Source organism: Pan troglodytes, chromosome 1, assembly GCF_028858775.2.
Source record: "Pan troglodytes isolate AG18354 chromosome 1, NHGRI_mPanTro3-v2.0_pri, whole genome shotgun sequence".
NCBI lineage: Eukaryota > Metazoa > Chordata > Mammalia > Primates > Hominidae > Pan > Pan troglodytes.
In genome coordinates, this window is record NC_072398.2 from 119,265,230 (window position 1) to 119,288,698 (window position 23,469).

General features: G+C 45.3%; 1 protein-coding gene and 1 long non-coding RNA gene across 6 annotated transcripts in view; one reads left to right on the top strand and one right to left on the bottom strand.

Annotated features, from left to right (window-relative positions):
- The window catches only part of KCND3 (potassium voltage-gated channel subfamily D member 3), a 218,708-nt gene that overhangs the window by 68,883 nt on the left and 126,356 nt on the right, over window positions 1-23,469 (top strand). The gene's annotated exons all lie outside the window — the stretch shown is intronic.
- Window positions 10,444-11,237, bottom strand: LOC134810629 (uncharacterized). The gene is made up of 3 exons (XR_010159107.1): window positions 10,979-11,237; window positions 10,615-10,851; window positions 10,444-10,509 (listed from the first exon to the last, which is right to left on the bottom strand). It is a non-coding gene; the product is annotated as an uncharacterized LOC134810629 (long non-coding RNA).

The window sequence follows — 23,469 nt, forward strand, 5'->3', positions numbered from 1 at the left end:
ACTGGGAGGCTTGAGTGCTGCCAAGCAAGCTGGTACTGGAATTATTTGCAGTCCATATGCCAATTTGCTTTGTCATTGCCTGGCTATTTTTAGAAGCCACTGGCGTATCTAGGAAACCAGAATCTGTTGACTGTGTTTCTTCAGTGCGGGGAGTGTGATTATTTCCCAGAGATGCTGAAGGAATGTGTGAGGTCGGGCTGTAGGAAGACGACCTCTCCTCCCCCAGGTCAGGACTCACGTGCAGATGGCGCCTACGCAGCTGCATGCCCTGCCCTCCCCAAGGGTTCGCTTCTGCCCAGTTGATTGTGAGTGCAGGGTCTGCATGACCTTCCCCAGATGGAACATTGGCAGGAACTGGAGGCCTCCGTTTTGTCTACCAGCTGGAGGGGCCAGGTGGGGTTCTCTCCCACTCCCTTACGTTCCCTAGGGCATCAGGTGGTCATTGGTCCAGTGGCCTGGGGGCAAAGCTGTCCTTCATTCCCTGTTCCTAAGGAGGAGTAAGAAGTAGAGATGAGAGGGAGATGTTATAGCAGCAACCTGAGCTCCTAATGAGAACCTTGAAACATTCCCCATCTCCCTCCATCCAGGCTGGCCCCTTCAAGGGCAGTGTCATTCATTCAGATGCTGCTTAGAGCCTGGAGAAATGCGTGGCACCTGTTTCAAATCGGTTTGAATCCTAACAGTCCCAAGATGCCATCTCAGGAGGGACTGGGTTCCAGCTTTAGGTGAGGTTATCCTGTGGTAAGAGTGTTGCTGAGGGGACTCCAGCACGGGTTTGACTGAAAGAACTTTGTTGTGAGATTTTTGTATTTGTTCATGTGTAAATTTGCCCAGCCTGCTTCGGGGACATCATTCAATCTGAATTAGGGACCACTTTGGTAAGGGACAAATTGAGGTACTTAGAATAAAATCCCAGGGCCTTCCAGGCCTTATCCGATGAGACCCTGCCTCCTCTCCTAACCCATCTCATACCATGCCCCCTTGCCCTCAGGGCTTTATCTCCTCTGGCCTTCTTTACAGTCCTTGAATTTGCCTCAGGACTGTGGAACCAGCTGTTTCTTCTGCTTCCTCCACATCATCATAGGGCTTGCTCTTATCATTCAGGTCCCAGGCAAAGGTCACACCCTTGGAGAGGCCTTCCCTGAACCCCATACCTAGAGTTGCCACCCACCTCAGCTGTGTGCCCACCATCAGCCTCCATTTGGTCCCATTACCCTCTCTTACTTCATTCATAGCACCTATCGTTACCTATATTTATCTTGTTCATTTACTTGTACACTTGTTTACTGTCTGTCTCCCCAATCTAGAATGCCAGTATATTGAGGGCAAGGATTCTCCCTTGTTTACTGCTCCATTCCCTGCATCTAGAACAGTGCTTGGCACATAGTAGGTACTCAGGACATTTTTGCTGAATGAATTAATGAATGAAGGCACCCCGGGGGTGAAATGATGCCCTGAGCTCAGGCTCTGGGGCTAGCACAGCTCAGCACCAGGTCCTCTCATGTGATTTTGTCATCTTTCTTCTGCCATCACTTGGACAGCTCCCCTCTTCACCCTTCCTCAGCTGCCTCCCCTCTACAGGGGCTTCTACACACAGTCATTTAAGATGTAAAAATCATTTTAACATTCATTAGGTGGCAAAATCTTGAGGGTATAACCCATGCACAGAAAAATAATCTCATGACTCAAAAGCCTGCTTCATCATCCCTAGTTGTACTTCCTGGTTCATCATTCCCTGCCTCCAGCCTGGAAAAGTACTTCCTATACTTCCTTTGGGCAGCAAAGGAAATTAAGCTGTTTTTGTTTTTTATTTGGGCTCCATTCAGCCCCTCAGTTTCATATTAAAACTGCTTTCTATCACCACTCTTTTCTGGTCTTACTAGCAACTCCCCTCTCCCCTTCCCCAAATCCTCTGTGCCCCCAAAGCACCATGGACTTACCACCATCCCAGCACTCACTATAGCTATGGAGGGTCTCTATGTGCCTGTTGCTCCCCACAAGGCTATGAGCTGGTTAGTGGTGGGACTGTGTCTTTTCATCTCTGTCTCTCTAGCACGTAGCACGGTACTGAAAAGTCCTTAAGAGATGCTAGAGAAGCCTGCTTCTCTCCCCAAGCCCTATGCCTATCAATTCATTTACTACATGCTTTGTAAACTCTATTTTTCAAGTTTCCAGGTCTCTTCCGAGCTCTGCTCCTACACTCACCCAAAAGACAGTTTGCTCAGGTCTTCCTTTTTAGATCTCATTGTCTTTTCACACAACTGCTAGCATTGACGTCAGTGTTTGTACATTGTTTTACAGTTTACAAAGTGGTTTTCTTGCGCACACTTATTTCATTAAATCTAAGCCACTTGCATCTTCCCTGGGCTCCAGTCAGATTAGAGTTTCTAAGTAAACATTTACTGAGCACTTATTATGTGCCACAATTGGATTTGGGTATTTTCAGTTTTAGTCTTCTAGGAGCCTCATTGTGTGAACCTCGGCCAAATATGCAGGGTAGGACAACCTCACAAAAGCAAAGAGGCAAATCCCCAGGATCCTGGATTCCCAGTGCCTCATAGACTTCCATTGTTTATCAAGATGCACTTGTGTTCTGGACCATCCTTCTCATAAATGTGCCTATTCAATTCCGTCTGCAGAAGCAGGGAAGCACCCTGTTTTGAGACCTGTCCTGTGGAAAGGAAGAATGGTGTAGTGGAAGGTGCAGTGGTCTGGGATGGAGACCTCAGGACTAGTCCTGGTATTGCACGGGTCTATGGCTCTTTACCTCAGTTCCCCCATCCTTAGGATGAAGATAATTCTACCTGCCCCGTCCCTTCCCATGGTCATTAAAGGATTATATGAGATTTGGAGTCCTAATGGCCTTTGATAGAGAAGTACCAATGTAAGGGCTCATTTTTCCCCCTGTCTTCCAATGGCCCTCCCCCATTCCCACATGGGCATGAGCGTCTGGTGCTTCGGAGGCAAGTAGGCATTTTTCTCACAACCACCTGCATCAATGGATAGATCCCCATTATATGATCTCAGTTCCGTTCTGTAATCATTTGAATTAACAATAATAGTGAGCATTTACTGAGGACTTTTGAGGTGCCAGGGACTATTCTAAGCACTCCACATACTTGCAGTTCAGTCCTTGTAATTCAGTCATTATGCCTTCCCTAGGAAGTGGGGTACTTTTACACGGATGAGCATGGAGCCTGCAGTTTTACTTATTTCCAGTTTGTATCCTTTTTAATTTTTTTCTTGCCTTATTGTACCAGCTAGGATTTTCAATACAATGCTGAATGAAATGGTAAATAGAAATGATCAAAGCAGGCATTCTTGCCTTGTTATCAGTCCAAGGGAGAAAATAAATATCGAGTCTTCACTGTTAAGTCTGATGTTAGCTGTAGGATTTTTTTCAGTCATAAATAGGTATCATATTTTGTTAAAAGCTTTTTATACATCTTTTGAGGTGATCATATGGGCTTTCTTTTTTAGTCTATTGTATGATCAATTACACTGAAGAATTTATGTAGAATTAGTATTATTTCTTCCCTAAATGTTTAGTAGAATTTATCAGTGAAGCCATCTGTACCTGAAATTTTATTTGTGGAAAGATTTAACTAGAAATACAATTTATTTAATAGATATAGGGCTATTCCAGTTATCTATTTCTTCTTGAGTGAGTGTTGGTAGTTTGGTAGCTGGTGTCTTTCAAATAATTTCTCCAATTTGTCTAAATTTTCACACTTACTGGCATGAAGTTGTTTATAATATTCTCTTATTATCTTTTTGATGTGTGTGAAAGCTGTAGTGATGTTCAGTCTTTCATGTCTTATATTGGTGATCTTGTCTTTTCTCTTGATTAGTCTGGCATTTTTTAAATTTTATTCATCTTTTTTAGAAAAGAGCTTTTGGTTTTATTGGATTTCTCTTTGCTTTTCTGTTCATTGACTTCTGCTCATTATTCTTTCCCTTCTGCATACTTTAGATTTAGTTTTCTTCTTTTCCTCGTTTCTTAAGGTAGAAGTAGAAGCTTAGATCATTGATTTGAGACTTGTTTATTTTCCAGTATAAACATTTAATGCTATAAATTTATTTCTAAGCACTTTTAGCTACTATATACCATTGACTTTGGTATATTGTCATTTTTTTCAGTTCAAAATATTTTCTAATTTCCCTTGTGATTTTTAAATTTGACTCATGGGTTTTTAAGAAGTGCCTTATTTAATCTTCTAATATTTGAGGATTTTCCAGATATCTTTTTATTTTTTATCTCTAGTTTAATTCTAGTATGGTCAAATTAAAGGCTATATGATTTCATTTTATCACAATATATTAAGACTTTATAGTCTAGAATACGGTCTTATCTTAGCCAGTGATTTATATGCACCTGAAGACAATGTGGATTGTGCTGTTGTTGGTTAGAGTGTTCTAGTAATGTCAGTTAGATCGAGGAGGTTGATGCGATTGTTCAAGTCTTTTACACCCCTCCTGATTTTTAGTCTACTTTTTCTATCAATTACAGAGACAAGAATGCTTAAATTTTCAACTGTAGGTGTGGTTTTGTCTATTTCTCCTTTCTTTATATCAACTTTTGCTTCATGTATTTTGAGGTCTATCAACAAATACATATACATTTAGGGTTTTGTTTTTTTTTTTAATTTATCCCTTTATCATTATAAAATCCCTGTTAGCCCTGGTAATATTCCTTGTTCTAAAGGCTACTTTGTCTGATATAGTCACTCCAGGTTTTTTTTGTTTTTTTTTTTGAGGCAGAGTCTCACTTTGTCGCCGAGGCTGGAGTGCAGTGGCGTGATCTCAGCTCACTGCAAGCTCCGCCTCCTGGGTTCACGCCCTTCTCCTGCCTCAGCCTCCCGAGTAGCTGGGACTACAGGCGCCCACAACCACGCCCAGCTAATTTTTTGTATTTCTTAGTAGAGATGGGGTTTCATCATGTTAGCCAGGATGGTCTCGATCTCCTGACCTCGTGATCCGCCCACCTCGGCCTCCCAAAGTGCTGGGATTACAGGCATGAGCCACTGCGCCCGGCCTCCAGTTTTGTTTTGATCAGTCTTTTCTTGGTATATCTTTTTTTGTTCTTTTCCTTTTAACATACTTGTGTCTTCATATTTAAAGTGTGTTTCTTGCCGATAGCACATAGTTAGGTCTTGCTTTTTAAAAAAAAAATCCAATGTGATTATCTCTGCTTTTTAATTGAAGTTTTTAGATTAGGTATACTTAATGTAATTATTGATATGATTGAGTTTAAGTCTACTATCTTGCTGTATTTTCAGATTGTCTCATATGTAATTTGTTTATGTTTTCCTCTCTGCCTTACTTTGTATTAACTGAATATTTTTATGATCTCACTTTATCTCCACTGCTGGCTTATTATCCATATGTATTTTTTTTTAGTGGTTGCTCTATGATTTAAAATATACATTTTAGCATATCAAAATCTGCCTTCTAATAATATACCACTTCATGTATACTATAAAAAACTTATATATTCAATTTTGTACCTCTTGTCCTTTGTGATATAATTGTCATATATTTTACCTCTATATTTTATAAATCCAACAATACAGTGAAAATTTTTGTTCTAAACAGTTAACACTTTTAAAGAGACTTCAAAAATGAGTACAAAATTTATTTCAATTTACCCACATATCTACTATTCCCAGTGTTTTTTATTCCTTTGTGTAGATCCAGATTTATATCTAGTATCATTTTCCTTTTTCCTGGAGAACTTCCTTTAAAATTTCTTACAGGCAAATCTGCTAGTGATGACTTATCTCAGCTTTGATCTGAAAAAGTATTTATTCTGCTTTCATCTCTGATTGATATTTTTGCTTGATGTAGAATTCTGGGTTGGTAGGTTTTTTTCCTTTTCAGTACTTAAGGCCATTGTTGTCTTCTGGTTTGCATAATTTATGACAAGAGTCTGCCACTTTGTCTTTCCTCTGTGTGTAATGTCCTTTTTCCACTGGCTGCTTTTAAGATTTTATCACTTGTTTTCAGCAATTTGGTTATAATGTGCCTTGGTATGGTTTGTGTTTACTGGGAATTCAATGCATTTCTTGGATCAGTGAGTTTATAGGTTGCACCAAATTCTGAAGGCTTTTGACCATCTCTTTAAAATATTTCTTCTGTGTTTCTCTTCTTTTTGGGGACCCCAGTTACATATATGTTAGATGACTTGTTACTTTCCTACAGGTCACCAATGCTATGGGTTTTTTTTTTCAATCTTTTTTCCCTCTTTGCTTTATTTTGAATATTTTCTATTTCTGTTCTTCAAATTCACTGATCCTTTTGATGTATCTGTTAATCTCATTTATTATATTTTTATTTCAGTTATTGTATTTTGTCTTTTATTTAAGTTTTATTGGGGTCACTTTTCTATCTTCCTTTTTTAATCCTTACCATGTTCATGTTTTCCTGTAAATTCATGAGCATATAGTATATTGGCTATAGTAGTTTTACCATTCTTGTATGCTAATTCCATTATCTCTGGCATTTCTGAGTCATTTTCTAATGATTGATTTTCTCCTGCTTATTAGTTATCTTTTTTCTTTTTTGCGTACCTTGTGGGGTTTGTTTTTGTTTCTTGTTTTTTGTTTTGAGACAGGGTCTTGCTCTGTTGCCCAGGGTAGAGTGCAGTGGCACTATCATGGTTTGCTGCAGCCTTGACCTCCCAGGCTTAAACAGTCCTCTCACTTTAGCCTCCTGAGTAGCTCGGATCAGAGGTGCACACTACTACACCCAGCTTATTTTAGAGATGAGATCCCCCTGTGTTGCCCAGGTTGGTCTCCAACTCCTGGGCTCAAGTGATCCTCCCATTTCAGCCAAAGTGCTGGGATTACAAGCATGAGTCAATACACACAGCCCTATTTTATTAGATGCCAGACATAGTTAATTTTACTACCTTAGCCACTGATTTCTTTTCTTTTTGTATTCCTTTAAAGAGTGTTGGACTTTGTTCTGGTATACAGTTAAGTTAATTGGAATCAGTTTGATTATTTTAGGGCTTGCTTTAAGATCTCTTAGGGTAAGTCTGGCACTGCCTTTTGTTTAGGGCTAATTTAGCCTCACTGTGAATGTGATGCCTTTCTGAGGACCCTACCTGTTGCTTTGTATACAATCATGCATCACTAAACAATGGGGATACAGTCTGAGAAATGGATTGTTGGGCAATTTAGTTGGACAGACATGATAGAGTGTACTTACACTAACCTAGATGGTATAACCTACTACATACCTAGGCTATATGGTATAGCCTATTGCCTCTAGGCTACAAACCTGTACAGCATATTACTGTATAGAATACTGTAGGCAATTGTAACACAATGGTAATTGTTTGTGTATCTAAACATAGAAAAGGTACAGTAAAAATACAGTATAAAAATAAAAAATGGTATACCAGTATTAGGGCACTTATCAGGTATGATGCTTGCAGAACTGGAAGTTGCTCTGGGTGAGGCTGTGTGAGGGGTGAGTGAATATGAAGGCCTGAGACATTACTGTACACTAGTATGGACTTTATAAACATTGTACACTTAGGCTATACTACAAAATTGTTTCTTCTTCAATAATAAATTAAACTTAGCTGACTGTAACTTTTTTACTTTAGAAACTTTTAAATTTTTGTAACTTTTTGACTCTTCCAGTAATAGCTTAAAACACAAATACGTTGTACAGTTATAAAAAATATTTATTTACATCCTTACTCTATATAAGTTTTTCTATTTTAAAAAAGGGGGTTTTGGGGTTTTTTTACTTTTTAAACTTTTTTAAAAACTAAGACACAAACACACACATTAGCCTAGGCCTGCATCAGGTTAGGATTACCAATATTACTGTTTTCCACCTCTACATCTTGTCCCACTGGAAGGTCATCTGGGGCAATAACATGCATGGAGCCATCCTCCTCCATGACAACAATGCCTTCTTCATGAATACCTTCTGAAGGACCTCCTTGAGGCTGTTTTACAGTTAACTTTCTTTTTTTTCTACATAGGAGGACACTGTAAAATAACAGTAACTGGTAAATACATAAACCAGTAACATGGTCACTTATTATCATTATCAAGTATTATGTGCTGTACATAATTATATGTGCTATGCTTTCATAGGACTGGCAGCACAGTGGGTTTGTTTATACCAGCATCACCACAAACATGTGAGTAATGCATTGCACTACAGTGTTAAGATGACTATGATGTCACTATGTCACTAGGTGATAGGAATTTTTCATCTCTTTTATAATCTTATGAGACCACCATCATATACGCCATCTGGCATTGGCCAAAACATTGCTATGCAGCACACAACTGTATCATGAAACCTGTTCATTCTCACCTGGGAACATGAACTCTTCCCAGTTCTGGAAATCATTTGGCTTAGTGCTTTGCGATGGTTCTTTCTCCAGCCTTATGGAGTTTCATTCCTTGTATGTGAAAATCAGTATTTTGGCAAAGCTCTTTAAGTGGATCCCCTTTCAGATAGCCAAAGCTGTTTCTGGCATTGTGCCTGCACACTCTAGCTGCCTCAGTCGTCTTGAACTCCAAGAATTCTGGGCTCTGTTTGGGCTCCCCTTCCCTGTGCTGCAGCCTGGAAATCCGATGCAGGCAGTAGGGTAGAGAAATTGTAGGGGTCTCTCATTTGATTCACCTCTCTCAAGGATCATAGTCCTGTATCGCCTTTTGTCCAATGTTTGAAAATATTTGTTTCATATATTTTGTATGACTTTCTAGTTGTTTAAGACAGAAAGGTAAATCCAGTTCTTTTTATCATGGCTGAAAGCAGAGGTGGCAATATGTACTTGCATTATCCTTATTTTAGAGGAAACTGGGGCACAGAGAGATTAAGCAGCGTGCCCAATATGACATTATTCTTGAGTGGTGTAGTCCAAATTTGAGCCCTGGTCAACAGTCTTCACTAAGTCTGTGTTGTTCACTGCTATATAACTATATACAGCAGCTGGTACATGGATTTGGTACTCAGTAAATGTTGTTGAATGAATGAATGACCAATTTGAAGGTACTCAGCTTTTGTTATACTACACCCTTGTTGTGTTTAGGTTTATATAAGTGCACCTGAATGGTCCGTTCTGATTAGCAAGTCCTAGGGTCTCCAGGCCCCAACAAATACTTTTTTACCTACTCCTCCGTGTACCTTGCAGACACCCCTGTGTGTAAGCAGCAGCTGCTGCCTTCTAATACCAAATCTGCTGTCTGGCTCCCACACTGAAACATATCATTTTAATCATGTACTTTCAAGCCAGGAAGTAAATTTGCATTACAAAAGTCAAATTCCTTTCCCTGGTGGTAGCCATGCAAAAGACTTGGCCACTTTTTCACTCTTGTCCAGGGAAGAAATTCTAGAAGTAGGAACCCATCTTAGTTAGAGTCAGGGCCACATAAAAAGAGCAAAAAGGTCATCTGGCATAGACCACCTCCCTGCTTCCTAATGTACATTCTTTGGGATGCTGATGGCAAGGGAGCCAGAATTATCTCTCAGCGGTCCCCTCATCCAGAACCATAGGTCTATTCACGATGATGCCAGAGCAATTGATTAAAAATTGTATGCCCATTTCCACATCTGCATAATTTTGCATATTTATTTAATGGACAAATAAACTCATTTGGATTCTCTCATTCCCTTTCTTTCTGTTCTGCTTTTGATGTATCATATAGGTCTGGCTCGGCCTGGGTAAATGACCAGTTCTGGTCTTCGTTCTACAGGAGAAATGGGTTCTTGTTAGGAGACCTCTAGAAGCTATCCTGGTCCAATCTCCCAGAATTCACTCCTTTGCACCACAACCCAGGCAGTGTGGCCTGGGCAATGTCCTGGTTAGCTGAGGTCTGTGCCTGGCTAGGGTGTGTGGAGAAAGTGAAGGGGGTGGAGGTTGGTGTTGCTTCTCGGGAAGATTTCAGGTGGACAGGTTGTTGGCCGCCCTGCAGATGAGTATCTCCCCAGGGACTAAGCTGCTGTCACTGTGGGTAATTGGATTCCTGCTCCCCAGCAGAACAGGCACCAGTAAACTTTAGGATTAATTACTCCAGGTGACCTCAGCTGCCCACTCTGGCTGGTTGTCCTCCCCACTCTTGATCAGAAAGCCCCAGGGGCTCAATGTCAGGCACTGGATATTGGGACAGGAGTGTGAACTGGAGACTTCTTGTTATGAGCCTTGAAAGACTGTTCACGTACATTTGCAAAGGCACTTGAGAATGATGTTGTGCTTCACCTTTAAGGAAAGGCCATTCTGTGCCCTCGGGTGGGGTTATGGAGCTCTTCTGTGGATGGCAGTGCGAAGTCAACAGCCATTCTAAAGAGAATGCCAAGCTGTCAACCTTCTCTCCACTGGGTCCTCTGAGGGGGAGGCAATGGCTTGCTCCCACCCAGCGCGAGAAAGAGAAAGAGAGAGAGAGAGTTTGGGAGTTTCTTATGGCAAAAGGGTATAGCTGTGGCTCCCAGGCCACTGAAAATTTATTCCTGCTGCATTTGCTCGCCAAAACGTGAAACCTAAGGTAGGGAGATAGGGAGACACTGCAGTGGCATCATCCTTGGTGGCACTGAGTGTGTGTGATCAGTTGGAATAGTAATGGCTAATGTCTCTGAAGTTCTTACCATGAGGTGGGCACGTGGGCCTGCATTAGCTCATTCAATCCTCACAATGGCCCTACAAGGGATGTGGTATTATAATCCCCATCTCATAAAGGTGAAAATAGGGCTGAGAGATGTTAATCGGAGAGAGACCACACAGCTGTTAACTGGCAGATCTTCAAAGCATAATGTGTTTGTTACCAGGCTTCACTGGTTCTTGTCCTTGGAGGTCTTGACAACAGGACTTTTCCTTTTCTGTTTCTGGAATGGGGGGAAGGAAGAAGCAATGACCATGGTGACACTAGGTTCTATAATCTTTGGCCCTTCTCGGCACCGAAAAGAACTAACTCCCATATATCCTTCATATGTATCACGTAACAATTACCACCTTGAAGGGCCTTTTGCTTTCTGTGTTACCGTTTGCTGTTTGGTTCTCCCATCTCATGCTGATCAATAACCTGTCACTCAGCAAAGAGACATTCACATGGACAAAATGTCCCTCTGACTCTCGATCCCTTGGCCGAGATTAGGCAGGGTACTATCATTGTGCCCCCTCAATAGGGTCCTCACACACTCATCTTTATTCCGCTCAGCTCCGGCAGTTGGCAGAGAGCAGTGTGTCATGATGAGACGTTCCTGGAAAGCCTGATTGGCCACTCATTTGTTTCCACTGCCACCTCCCCACCCCCCAGATGGCAATGGATATTGCCATGACAACATAATGGGATGCAATCACACCTATTGTGGGGCAGGAATGTTGACTGCATGAAAGAGTGTGTGTGGGGCCAGGGAGAAGATGAGAGAAACATAGACCTTCTTATGCCCAGGAAGAAAGGAAGTTAATTCAGAATTGAGGAGCCTGCCTTCTGAATTTTAAGTTCCCACCTGATGCCTATAGAAACTGTTTATTACTTGCCAGCTCACATTATTCTCCTACTGTCACAGTCTTTAAAAAAAAAAAAAAAAAGGCATGAGACCAGAGTTTTGGACTCATTTTGAAACAGAACTTAGCCACCGAGATAGGAAGTTCCTTGCTGCTTTAGTTTTATTTATTCCTTTCTTGTCTGCCCCCCTCCTTCTCCCTTTCACACACATCTCCCCAATAGCAAGACCTCCACAAAGTTGGGGAAGGGAATGGGTGACCTTTCTATGATAGGAGAAGAGTTCTGATTTCTTCATTTTTGAGACAAAAAAAGTGTTGAATTAAGTCAAGGAAATACTCAAGAGAAGCGAATTCATCATCAAATTGGAACATCACTGGAACACGGGAGAGAAGTTGGGTGGAGGGAGGGGGTCTGGGCAGGAGGTGGGAAAGAGCATCTCTGAGCAGGGGTGACAGACTGGGGACTCCAGTCCAAAGACCTAACTCTGAATTTTAGTCCTGCTACAACCCTTAGTGTTGTTACGAATAAGAATTCTAAAGTCAGAGCCCTAGGCTTTGTTCCTGGCCCTGCCACCTACTAGCTTACAAGTGTAAACTTGGGCAAGTTACCTAACATTTATTTGCCTCAGTCTGGGCTGGAGGAGGACTAAATGAGTTTGTTCAGAACATTCCAAAAGGGTTTGCTGTTATTTTTACTGTGCAACTGAAGCAAGTTATTTTGCCTCTCTGAGCTTTGATTTACTCACTAGTAAATGGGAATTATATTTGCCTCACAAGCAAGCATTTGTGAGGATTAAATAAGCTAATGTATGGAAAAGTGCCCAGCTGCTTTCCAGACATATGATAGGTGCTAAATAAATGTCAGTCAAATCTTGATCTATCCAAGGGGAGAAAGGAGGAGAGTGACTCTTAAAACCCTCAGAGTGTTTTCAGGGAAACCAAGGGAAAAGGAACAATCCAAGTAAAGCTATTATGTCGGCATTGGGAGCTGCAGGCTCCTCTGCAGTGGGGAATAGTCCTTGGTCCCTAGGAGGTACTCTACAAATATTAATTGAGTAAATGAATGAATGAATTTCAAGTAGAAAGACAATGAACTACTAAGACAGGCAGTGTGTTCTGGAGATACTGCAGAGAGGCAGAATCCAGTGAGTATTAGAATGGTTAAAAAGGTGGTAGAAGAGCTGGCATTTGAGCTTGTCTTCATCAGGGCTCTGCTTCCTAGCACAGAGTCTCCAGACAGCTTTCCTTTCCAGTCCACTGGCCTGTTCTAAGCCCTATTAGGTGCTATGCTCACAGCATGTGTGCACATAGGAGGAATACAAAGGACAAATATTAATCAGCTATTTATTGCTATATAACAAAATTCCCCCAAAACTTAGCTACCTAAAAATGACAAACATTCATCATCTTACAGTTTCTGTGGGTTAAGAATCCAGACATGGCTTAGTTGGGTGCCTCTGGCTTAAGAACCCTCACGTGATTGTAGTCAGGATGTCAGCCAGAGCTGCAGTCACTTAAAGGCTTGACTCACATGGTTGTGGGTTGGTCTCCATTCCTCACCATGTGGCCTACCTCTTGTCATGACAGCTGACAGCTGATACAAGGGCAGTTGATCTGAGAGACAGAGGCCACCAAGATGAACGCCATGTCATTTCTGCCATAATAGGTAGAAGCAAGTCAACAAGTCCAGCCCACACACAAGGGCAACACACAAGATGTGAATACCAATAGGATATGGTCTGAGAGTCTTCCCCTTTGTTATTTTGTACACACATAAAGAAAACATTGCCTTTTAACTCTTCTGCATCTGAAGACAACATCTGGGACTCCCTGAGCACACCCCAGCAACAAGTCTGTTCTCTCATGGAGATCAGTTCATCAATCTCTATTGCACACTTGTGCCCCATGAAGTGTGGCAGGTGCTGCGACAGCTGGCTGAACATGAGGGAACAGGAGCCCAGGATTGGGGGACAGTAGGGGGGAAATGAGGACAGAGATGTCATCCCACTGAGCAAATTCTGGACCAATCCTGAAGGACAGGAAATATTAGCCAGAAGAGGGGAGTGGGTGTTTTAATCTGCAGAGACAGTGAACGCAAGACTTTAGAGGGAAGAAAGGTGTGGTGTGTGGGGATGAGAAAGGCTTCGGAGATGTTGGAATATGGAAGTCAGGAGAGCATGGGAAGCTTGGGAAGCAGTGGGCAGCTGTTTCCCTAGTTTTCTTTGGATCCATCTTGATGGCTGTGGTCAGACTGGATTAAGGAGTGGACGCTTTGTGCACAGAGAGATCTGGAATAAGGAAAGAATGAATGATCAGCACAACCTGATCCCCCAACCCCAAAAGTTGGGATCGAGGGGATATCTCTGAGCCCAGGGTAGAGAGGAAAAGCAAGGTGAAAGAAGCAGTGTCCTGAGAGAGAACCAGGTCCAGCCTAGGGCAAAATTTAAAAATCAAGTTGCTTATTTGGCTTGATAAGACAGGAAAAGAGTTACATTTTATTTTATTTAGAAAAATAAATAGTGATTCTAGGTGTCACATATCACAAGTAAATGACAACTGCCAAATAATTGATGCTGATACGAAATGGCAGGAGGTCAGAAAGGATGGAAGCTCCTCTTCTGGAATGGTCTGGACAGTGGGGAACTTTACATGGACAGTGGGTCCTTACAACATGGGCTGGATGTGGCCAGGTAAGACGCTGTGCTGTTTTCCAGGCAGAGGAGGTGGTGCAGATGTTCGGGCGTGTTCATAGTCACAAATGCTGACCCCAGAGACTGAGGGTCTCTGCACACCACATGCACTTTAAAGCATCAGGTTCTATGTGTCTATCTCTACCTTCTTTCACAGCCTGATAGCTCTTTCTCCAAACTAATGAGTCTAGGAAAGGAAAATTAGTATACTCTTCCCACCCTACACCACCCTTGAGAATGGGACTCCAGTGGCTACTCTGGGGCTCACAGCCCCCAGGACACAGAGCTTAGAAGTAGAGAGAGCTTTGAAATGAAAGTCAAAACATTGGGTTCTCCTAGTTCTCCACCCAGGTAGTTACGAGACTGCTGACAGCTCATCCAACTCACTCCCTCTCACAGAGCTGCAGGGTCCTCATCTGTAAAATACAGGGGCCGATGCTGCAGGCACATGGTCCAGTGTTCCAGCTGCACATTAGAATCTCCCATGGAGCTTTCTAAGGTCAGGCGTGCCCAGGCCCCAGCATGAAGGATTCTACTTGAAAGGGCCTGGGTGGGGCCCAGGCATTACTGTTCCTTTAAACTGCCCAGGTGATTCTGATGCCCTGCTGGGGCTGAGACTCACTGGACCATGTGCTCACCAAGGCTCCTGAAGGAAGCATTGATGGTTTTATATGCGGCTCCCAGAAGGGCTGCACGCCATAGTCACCTGAAGACTGATCAACACCAGCCTCCACCTCTGGAAGCAGAATCTCCAGGTCAGAGCGAGACCCACAAATCTGCATTTAAGATTGTCCCCCAGGGAGTTCTGTTGCTGCAGACGCATGGTCCAGTGTTTGGTAAACACCAGATGTCCTTACCCGGTACCAGAGCTGGAAAACTTGAGTGCATCCACTTTGCCCCTTACCAGGGATCCTTGTGAAAGCACCGAGCCTCTCTACTCTCATATTCAGTTAGAATTCTAGCAGTTCCTCACAGGGCTGTGGTGATCAGCTGAGTGCTGGTACAGCAATATTGTTTTTATTATTTCCCTGCTGCCTGGGTGTTCTGGGTGCGTGTCTCCCATCAGTGTCTCCTGCTCTGTTGCCTCCTTGGGTACAGCACACAGTGCTGTGTGGTCACAGATGCTTAATCAAAGGGTGTGCATGGAGATAATGAAGACCTGGGCCTGCTCTGGAGTGTGCCTCAGAAATCCACTCAAAGAACAAGACCACGCAGTTTCTAAATCAGTCATTTGGGCTGGTTTAGCATGAAAGGCTCTGATGAGCCGGGACTGATTCATCCATTCTCAGTGTTCTGGGGAGGTACGGGGAAGAGCTCTCTGAGAATGCCATGGACTTCCGGCGTGAATAACACAGCCTGTCTCCCCCTCCGTCACTGACAGGGCTGCCCCCTCTGCAGGTGGCCTGGAGTGGCCAAGGCAGAGGGACGTGATCCCTGCTTGGCCAGCTGGGAGCCCCCGAGGGTGGTGGCCCAAGTGCATCCTGAGTCTACCTCCACAGAGTCAAGCCCCTGTCCCCTCCCTGCTCCACTGTGTGAGGTCGCCATGGTGACTTCCTGTCCCCAGTATGTCAGGGCTCTATCAGAGCCAATCGGCAGCAGGTGCAGATAAGGGTCTCTAAGCAGGGGCGGCTGTCACGCAGCTTGCCGTCGCCACCAAGCGTAGCATCGATTCTCGCCTGTGCCCGTGCCCACAGAGGATGAGGGAGGCTGGGGGAGGAGGGAGCCCTTTCTATATTTAGCTCCTGCACTGGGTACATCCCAGTGGACAGCTTTGAAAGAGGCTGACTTCCAGCTCAGCATGGGAAGGCTTAACATTCCTCAATTAGGCACACTCACGTGGGACTGTGTTTTGCCCATAGAGAGGGTTAAAAGAACACAGGCAAAAAGTAAAGCAAGAGGGAAGAGAACAGCAAAGCTAAGCTGATTTATAGCAGCTAGGAAAGCTGCCCCTAAAGGGTTCCTCCAGCCACCCACCAACCCCCAACCCCACCCATAGGCCTTGGGGACAGTGGAGGGAGGTTGGCCCAGTGGGTGCTGGGAAGGGTGACAGGAGCATCAAAATAGGGAGTCCTCTGGGTTGTTTAGCAGTCAGCTTAGTCCCTTAGACCAGAGGCAGAGCCCAGGGCAACTGAGCCTTTGCCCCGGGTCCTAGAGTAATGTCCCTTTGGCGGGACTCCACCATCTGGGAGGGGTGCAGTGGGAACTCTCAGGTTGCTGGAAATTGAGGTTAATGGACAAAAAAACAAAAAAACAAAAACCAACCTCCAAAGAGACATGAAAGGGATTCAGCACACCAGGGGATCCAGAAGGCCAACAAATTGTTTATTTGCCTGAATTCACCAGGTAATTGCTTGTCCTTCTGCTCACTTCTGCTACCCAAGCTGTGGCCCATCCAGTGGCCTGGACTGAGCTCCCTCAGTCTGGACATTGTAAGATAAGAGAGACCAGGAAAAAGGATCAAGGTTCTGGCCTCCCAAGGCTCCTAAGCTCCCAGAACACAGGCATGAAAGAGAGACCTAAGGACAGACATGGAGAGACTCATGCAAATCAGCATCCTATGAACTGGCTGAGGGGCAGGGAGGAGCAGCCCATGGGTCTGGGGGACTGTGACTGAAGGCAGATGACCACCTGACTCTGGCCTCAGGCCCCCTCCCAGCCAGTCAGTGTGGGGAGTATGCAGCCAGCCTGGCATTCTTTCAGAGATGTCACCAATGCCAGGTGAGGGCTTCAGTGCAAGATAATTCTCATTGTTCAAATTCTGCTCAAATATGGCAGTAGATGCAAGTCACCCTGCTGCTTAATGAGCAGATTCAGAGATCAGAAATCAATGGCTTCTCCCCTGAAAGCTTCACTCTGCAGCATCACTCTGAGCCTGAGCAGAGAAGAGGCTTTCGGAGGCTTGGCCACAGTTGGCCCAGGACATACTGAGTGGGTGCTGTCTCCAGGTGGCTAGGCTGGATGCTAGCAGGGACATTTGGAAAATCTTCCCTCCCCCACTACATCCGTGTTGAATGTCACATGACCTTCCTCCGCCTCCCACCTGCTCAGCCTTTCTTGCTCTAACTTTAGCCTGGAGATAGTAAGTAGGCACCAAGGAAGGCTGGAGAAAGCAGTGAGGTACTGAAGCTGGTACTTTCCTTCTGCTCCCTCTGGTCTGATGGTCACCAGACTCTCAGGGAACAGTGAGCCAGGCTGAGTATATGTCCCAGACTGGAGTCAGAGAGAAAGAGTTCCACCTCTTTCTCTGGACAGCCCGGTTCTGCCCCAAAGCATATTGGATGAAAGAATCCCTTCTGGCCTTCAGAATCTGTTTTTGAGCTCCTACAGCCTATATGTATGTGTGTAAACACTTACACATGTATGTTGACTGTATATCCACATGTCTGTATATATGTAAATACGGATCTTTAAAAATATATATTGAGCACCTACTATGAGCAAAGCACTCTGCTACTCTCACAAGTGTTCAGAATGGGCAGGGGGATATATGAAGGTACTAATCATATTATTTACTGAGTACCTAGTATATTCCAGGCACAGTATTAGGTACTTGACACCCAGTGCATCACATTTATGCCTCACAACAACCTCAAGGTAGATATTGCTATCCCTATTTTGCAGATGAGAAAACAAAGGATCAGAAAGGTTAAATTTGCCCAGGGGCACAACACTGGAAAGTAGCTGGCAAAGTTCAGATTGGAATCCAGAGGATCTCCTGGCCCCAGACCTGTGGACCACTAGTTTTTAACACTAACGAGCAGTGGGCACATGAGACAGGTGCATTCACAAACCCCTCCCATTACAAAGAAGTGAGGAAGCAGGGCTAGTAGAATCAAGTTGGCTCCACATAGGAGTGTGGTGTTAGACACTGTGTTCTACCCAGGACCTGTGAGCATGGTGTTGGGGGCCTCTCTTAGCCACACTCCCTGTGTCCCTCGTCCGCACTCACCTTTGTCCCAGGGTGCCATTCCTTCCACCAAATTGCTGTCTGTTGCTCCAGGCTCATTCAGTTGCCACTGGATGTAGGTGTGTTGTTAAGTCACGTGCTCCTCACCTGCTCCGTTACCCCTTTAATCCCTGCACACTGGGTTCTCTGACTTGCAGTACAAAGTGTCCCACGTATTATCTCCCCAGAGGCCTGGACCCACTTTGGGATTGGCTGCCCCCTCACTGGTCATTTGAGCCCCGTTCCTATCTCGGACCCACTGGCCAGGTGCTGGGAGCAGGGATACACCTCTCTTCATTCACCTGCTGCACCTGAGTGAGGCCGGAGGGGGCTCCGGGAGATTCTGAATCTTCAAGCATTTTTGTGCTTAAGTAGACCACTGAGCACGTGGGATCTTATTCAGCTTTGTTGCTGCCTAATGGAGTAGTTTGGGGTCCTCAACTTCTCCTGGCCTCAGTCTCAGCTGCAAAATGAGGCTCCACTTTTCATTCAGATGATTTCTAAGTTCCCCTCTGGTCAGAGCTGATGCTCCAAGATTCCTGGGAACCTTGGGGTGGGGACGGTGGTGAGAGATGCCGCTTTCAGGGTGGGGTCAAAATGAGGTGCCTGTGGACAACCTGGTTCTCCAGCCTCCAGGCAGGAGAGGTCAGGCTGGGGCTTTGGGACCCACATCTCTCAGAAAAAAGAAAGCATTCTTCCTAAGCCTCTTCATCAAAAGTACTGGGAATGAGCCTCCCCACCGCCTACAGAGGTGGCGCTCTGGGCTCTGCTTCAGCATTTATTGTCCTGACCCATTTTCATGAGGTCTCATTCTTTAGTCTGGGAGCAGCTCATTGAATTCATCGTATATCTCAGGGTCCCCAGTGCCTAGCTAGGGGCCTGCCACTGCACAGCCAGTGCACTATGAATATTTGTTGAAGAAACAAATGAAAGTTTTGCCCCGGCCCTTAGAATGCAGGCTGAGTCTCTGGCTCCAGCTGGAAAGCTTTTATGCTAATGAGTGTTGATCTTGCCTCTCCAAGTAGAAAGTAACTCCTTTAGGAAGGTAGCCTGACTTAATTCTTTTGTAGCTTGCATGGGATCTCACCAATTCTGGGCACATAAGATGGGCTCAATATAAACTTGTTAAAATAAATGGAATGCAATATAACACATCACCCTTTGGACTCCAGGGGCAGCTGCTAGATTCTTTGGGACATGTCACTATTTAGCCTTAATTACCTGCTTTTATATTAGCTCTGGGAACCAATCTGACTGAATGATAAGATTTTGCTCCTGGATAATAGCTAACAATAATAACTACCTTATACTCAATTCATAATATGTGACATTGCTGTGATAAATTCTTTACTTCCCTCAACTCAATCCCAATAACAATTCTTCTGTATTCATTTATTCATTCAAACAGTTTTTGTTTGTTTGTTTCTTTTGTTTTTTTAGATGGAGTTTCAGTCTTGTCGCCCAGGCTGGAGTGCAATGGTGTGATCTCGGCTCACTGCAACCTCTGCCTCCCAGGTTCAAGTGATTCTCCTGCCTCAGCCTCCCAAGTAGCTGGGATTACAGGCGCATGCCACCACGCCCGGCTAATTTTTGTATTTTTAGTAGAGACGGGGTTTCACCATGTTGGCCAGGCTGGTCTCGAACTCCTGACCTCAGGTGATCCGCCCACCTCGGCCTCCCAAAATGCTGGATTACAGGCATGAGCCACTGCACCTGGCCTCAACCAGTATTTTTTTTTTTAGCATCCACTGTTTACCAGGCACTGGGCATATGGCAGTATACAAGATAAATATAGTTTTATTTTCCTCATTTTACAGATGAGGAAATAGACTCGAGGAATCTCAGTAATTTGCGGTAGTCACAAAGCACCTAAGTGGCAACACTGCATTCATCTGATTGTTTTCACAGTGTCAGGGACGTGCTGCCCCTCTGCAAACTCAAGTTGGTGGCTAGTTTGCAGGGTGGAGGCTGCTGTGTGGTTCCTTTAGAATCTAAACCAGTGCCTTATGCAAATGAATGTTTGGCAGGTAAGCACACTTGTCACTGGTACCTGAAATGCTGTCTGCTGGAGGTTTGGAAGGCAGGTCCGGGGAAATGCTTCTGCACCGTAGTCTTAGATACAGCATCACTGGGGCTTTCCAGAGGGAGGTAAAGAGCCTTGAAGTGGGAAGGGTCAGAGGGAGGGAAGGGTCAGAGGGAGAGAAGGGTCTCTCCCTCTGGGCAGGGGTCTCTTGGGAGAGATGTGGAGAAGGCAAGGGTGAGGTGCCCAGCAGCCCTGCATATCCATATGTCTGTATATATGTAATGGCTAAGATAGTCCCCCAGCACCATGCTTACAGGTCCCAGGCAAGACGCAGTATCTAACACTGCACTCCTGTGTGGCGCCAAGTTGATTCTACTACCCCTGCCTCCTCACTGCTTTGTAATGCCCCGATCAGTGCCCGTGATCATTCCCTGCTCTGGGTCGTGTTGCAGAGAGTCCTGGGAGGCATTGCATGGATGTGTGGTTCCCCCGAGGATTCAAAAGGAGCATGTACAGGAATCTGCTTGTGAGTATCACACTCCTCCTTCTTAGTTTCTGGGGCTCACCCACACCTAAGTGCCACACACACATATACCCAGGTGGCCAAACAGCTCACCTAGGAGTGTCCAGCTCTGTTCCCTGTCTTCCTTTGCAACTGCCCTATGCTGACACACACCCACACACTCACATGTGTACCTGAGTGCTCACACACAATCTATAAGGAAATTAAAAACAACTTCCCAGGTCTGACTTTTAAGGGGTGGTCTAGAGTACAACTAATGAAATCCAGTCTCCTCACTGTGGCAGACCCCCTGTAATTGGTGGAGGGAGTGCGAAGTCACAGAAATTGCCATTGGGTTTTGATCTTAGGAGGCCTTTCTGCAGACATATCACTTCCATCACCTACAGCAAGAGGCAGAAGGCCAGGGCCACCTTGCCTCCCTGACCCCAGTCCCTGCCTCAGGCCAAGAAACAGAACATAAAGCCATTTTCAAATTGATGCTCATTGAGCAGAAGGAAGAGAAGCAAAGATGGAAGGGAGAGGGACTGGTGTTTGCAGAGGGCTTCCCATGAACTAGACCTGGGTGCTTTACCTTCATTGTTTTATTGAATCCTCATGAGAAGCCCCTGGGGGATCAGTGTTACTATCAGGGCTCTGTGGAGTCACCTGCTGGAACAGTGATAAGCTAGGTATTGAGCCAGAAAGCAGGGAGGAGACAGAACAGAGGTTTGATAGTGACACTTGTAGTCACTGTGGGGCTGCACTGTGAGCAGATCTTCAGCAAGAAGCACTGTGGAGTAAGGATGGAACCCAGATCTCTAGCTTTGGGAGATTTAGAGAGTACTCCTGCCACAGCTAGTAGGAGGATGGGATAGGATTATGCCACCCTGTTCCTGGCACTAGTGGGACAGCCACTATAATTGATGGTGGGAAAAAGAACAGTAAGATGGTGCTGAGCCCCAGCAATGCTTGGTACCTAAATAGGAGAGGAAATGGGGTTGCCATGTTAGGCTGGTCTGTGGTCCTGCAGCTGAGGGCCGGAGGCAGCTGTGGACATAGGACTGTGTCCTCTACCCCCAACTCTGCCCCCTGCCCTCTGTAGCCTCAGTGGAAGCCGTCTGGACCCCACACTGTGTGGTCTCTGCTGTTTCCCCTCTTTCTGTCTCCCTTTCGCCCTTTCCCTTGGACTCAGCTTCAGGAGGGCAAGGCCTGTGCTTTGTGTACAGTTGAAGCACACACTCAGTAAATAACAGTAAACACATGACTTTACTGCCCACGGGGCTGCTATATTTGAGTTTTCATTTCACTTATTGCTTACTGAAAGTCTCCTTGTGCCAGATCCCAGGGACCAAGGGGCAAATGAACAGTTCTGGCCCTCAGGAAGCTTGTAGTCTCCCCAGGGAGATGGCCACGTGCACCACCAATTGTAACCTGGTGCAGTCAATGTCAAGTGATGATCAGAATGATAAGGTCTTTTTGAGTACTGCACATGTGCCAGGCATGTGGAGGTACAGGTGCTGAGCCGCGGGGGAGCAGATGGAGGAGGTAACCCTGGTGGGCAGATTCAAGAAGACCTTCTCAAAGCAGGTGATGGGCATTTTAAAATTCACTTTTGTTTCCCACCCAGAGGTAGAATCATGGTAAAGAAAGGCTAAGGTAAGAGCTAAAATGAATAGAGTCCTTCACTCTCTAAGCATTCCAGGTGGATTGATTTATTTAATCCTCAACTCCCTGAAGAATACTGTTGTGGTCCCTGTTTTACAGATGAGGAAACCAAGCCAGAGGACAAGGACCATGCGTAGGGTCATAGGTAAAATGTTAAGCTGAGATGCAAACCTAAGCAGTCCAGTTTTGTGGGGTGCTCTTGTAGGAATTGCCCAAGGACCAATGAGGCTGGAGAGGGAGAGAGACCGTGTTTATGGAAGGAAGGTGGTACTTGGAGGTAAGAAACCGCTGGTGTCCCAAAGTATTTGGTGGCCTAAGGCATATTTGGAAATAAAAAGTATTTTCTCCTTTATGCCTGGCCTGTGTTTGTCTATCCTTCAGGTTCTAAATAAAATACGAAGTGAATTTCTGTCTTAAGAGCTGATTCTGGGGACTCACTCCTGCCCTCTCCCCATGTGACATATGTACACATAAACCTGCAAGCCAGCTCCTGCACCTGCACCCAAGCTCCCCTCAGCCACACGTGGATGATCTAGCTTCTTTCTGTACCCCAGACTTACAAGTGAGCCCATGTGCCTTCAACGCCTCAGTCCACTGCCCTCAGACCTGCATGCCCTGCCCTACCTGGCCCCACATAGGCAGAAACCCACATACCCAGCTAGACACACTCCGCTCCTGTGCCCCACGCACGTTCACAGGGCGCCACACACCGAGCTGTCCAGCACGCACAGATGAGGCCTGTGTGCCTGACTGCCCCACACAGGCACAAGCACCTCCGGAGGCGGCGAAGAGGAAGCCACAAAACCAGATGCAATGTCTGAAAGGACATCTGGGACTGAGGTCCAGGTGCCCTGCCAAGGGCTGAGTCCATATTTTTCTGGGGTGAGCAGATTGCAAAGAGGGCAAACCATAGAGGGTGGGGAAGATTCCCTTCTCTAGGCTGTGAGGACCACCAGGGTGCAGAGAGGCAGGCCGCCCTGGGACTGTTGGACTGTCACAGCAACCCCAGGAAATCCTACAAACACTAAACGTGGATGAGGACTTAGGAAAGTCCTGCAGTTCATGGGCAGGGCCAGCGCTGTAGGAGGGCGGGGGCTGGTGTCCGTTCCCCAACTTGCCCCATGTGGGCTGAGCACCTGCTCCTCGCCTGCCCTGTGTGCTAAGCCCTGG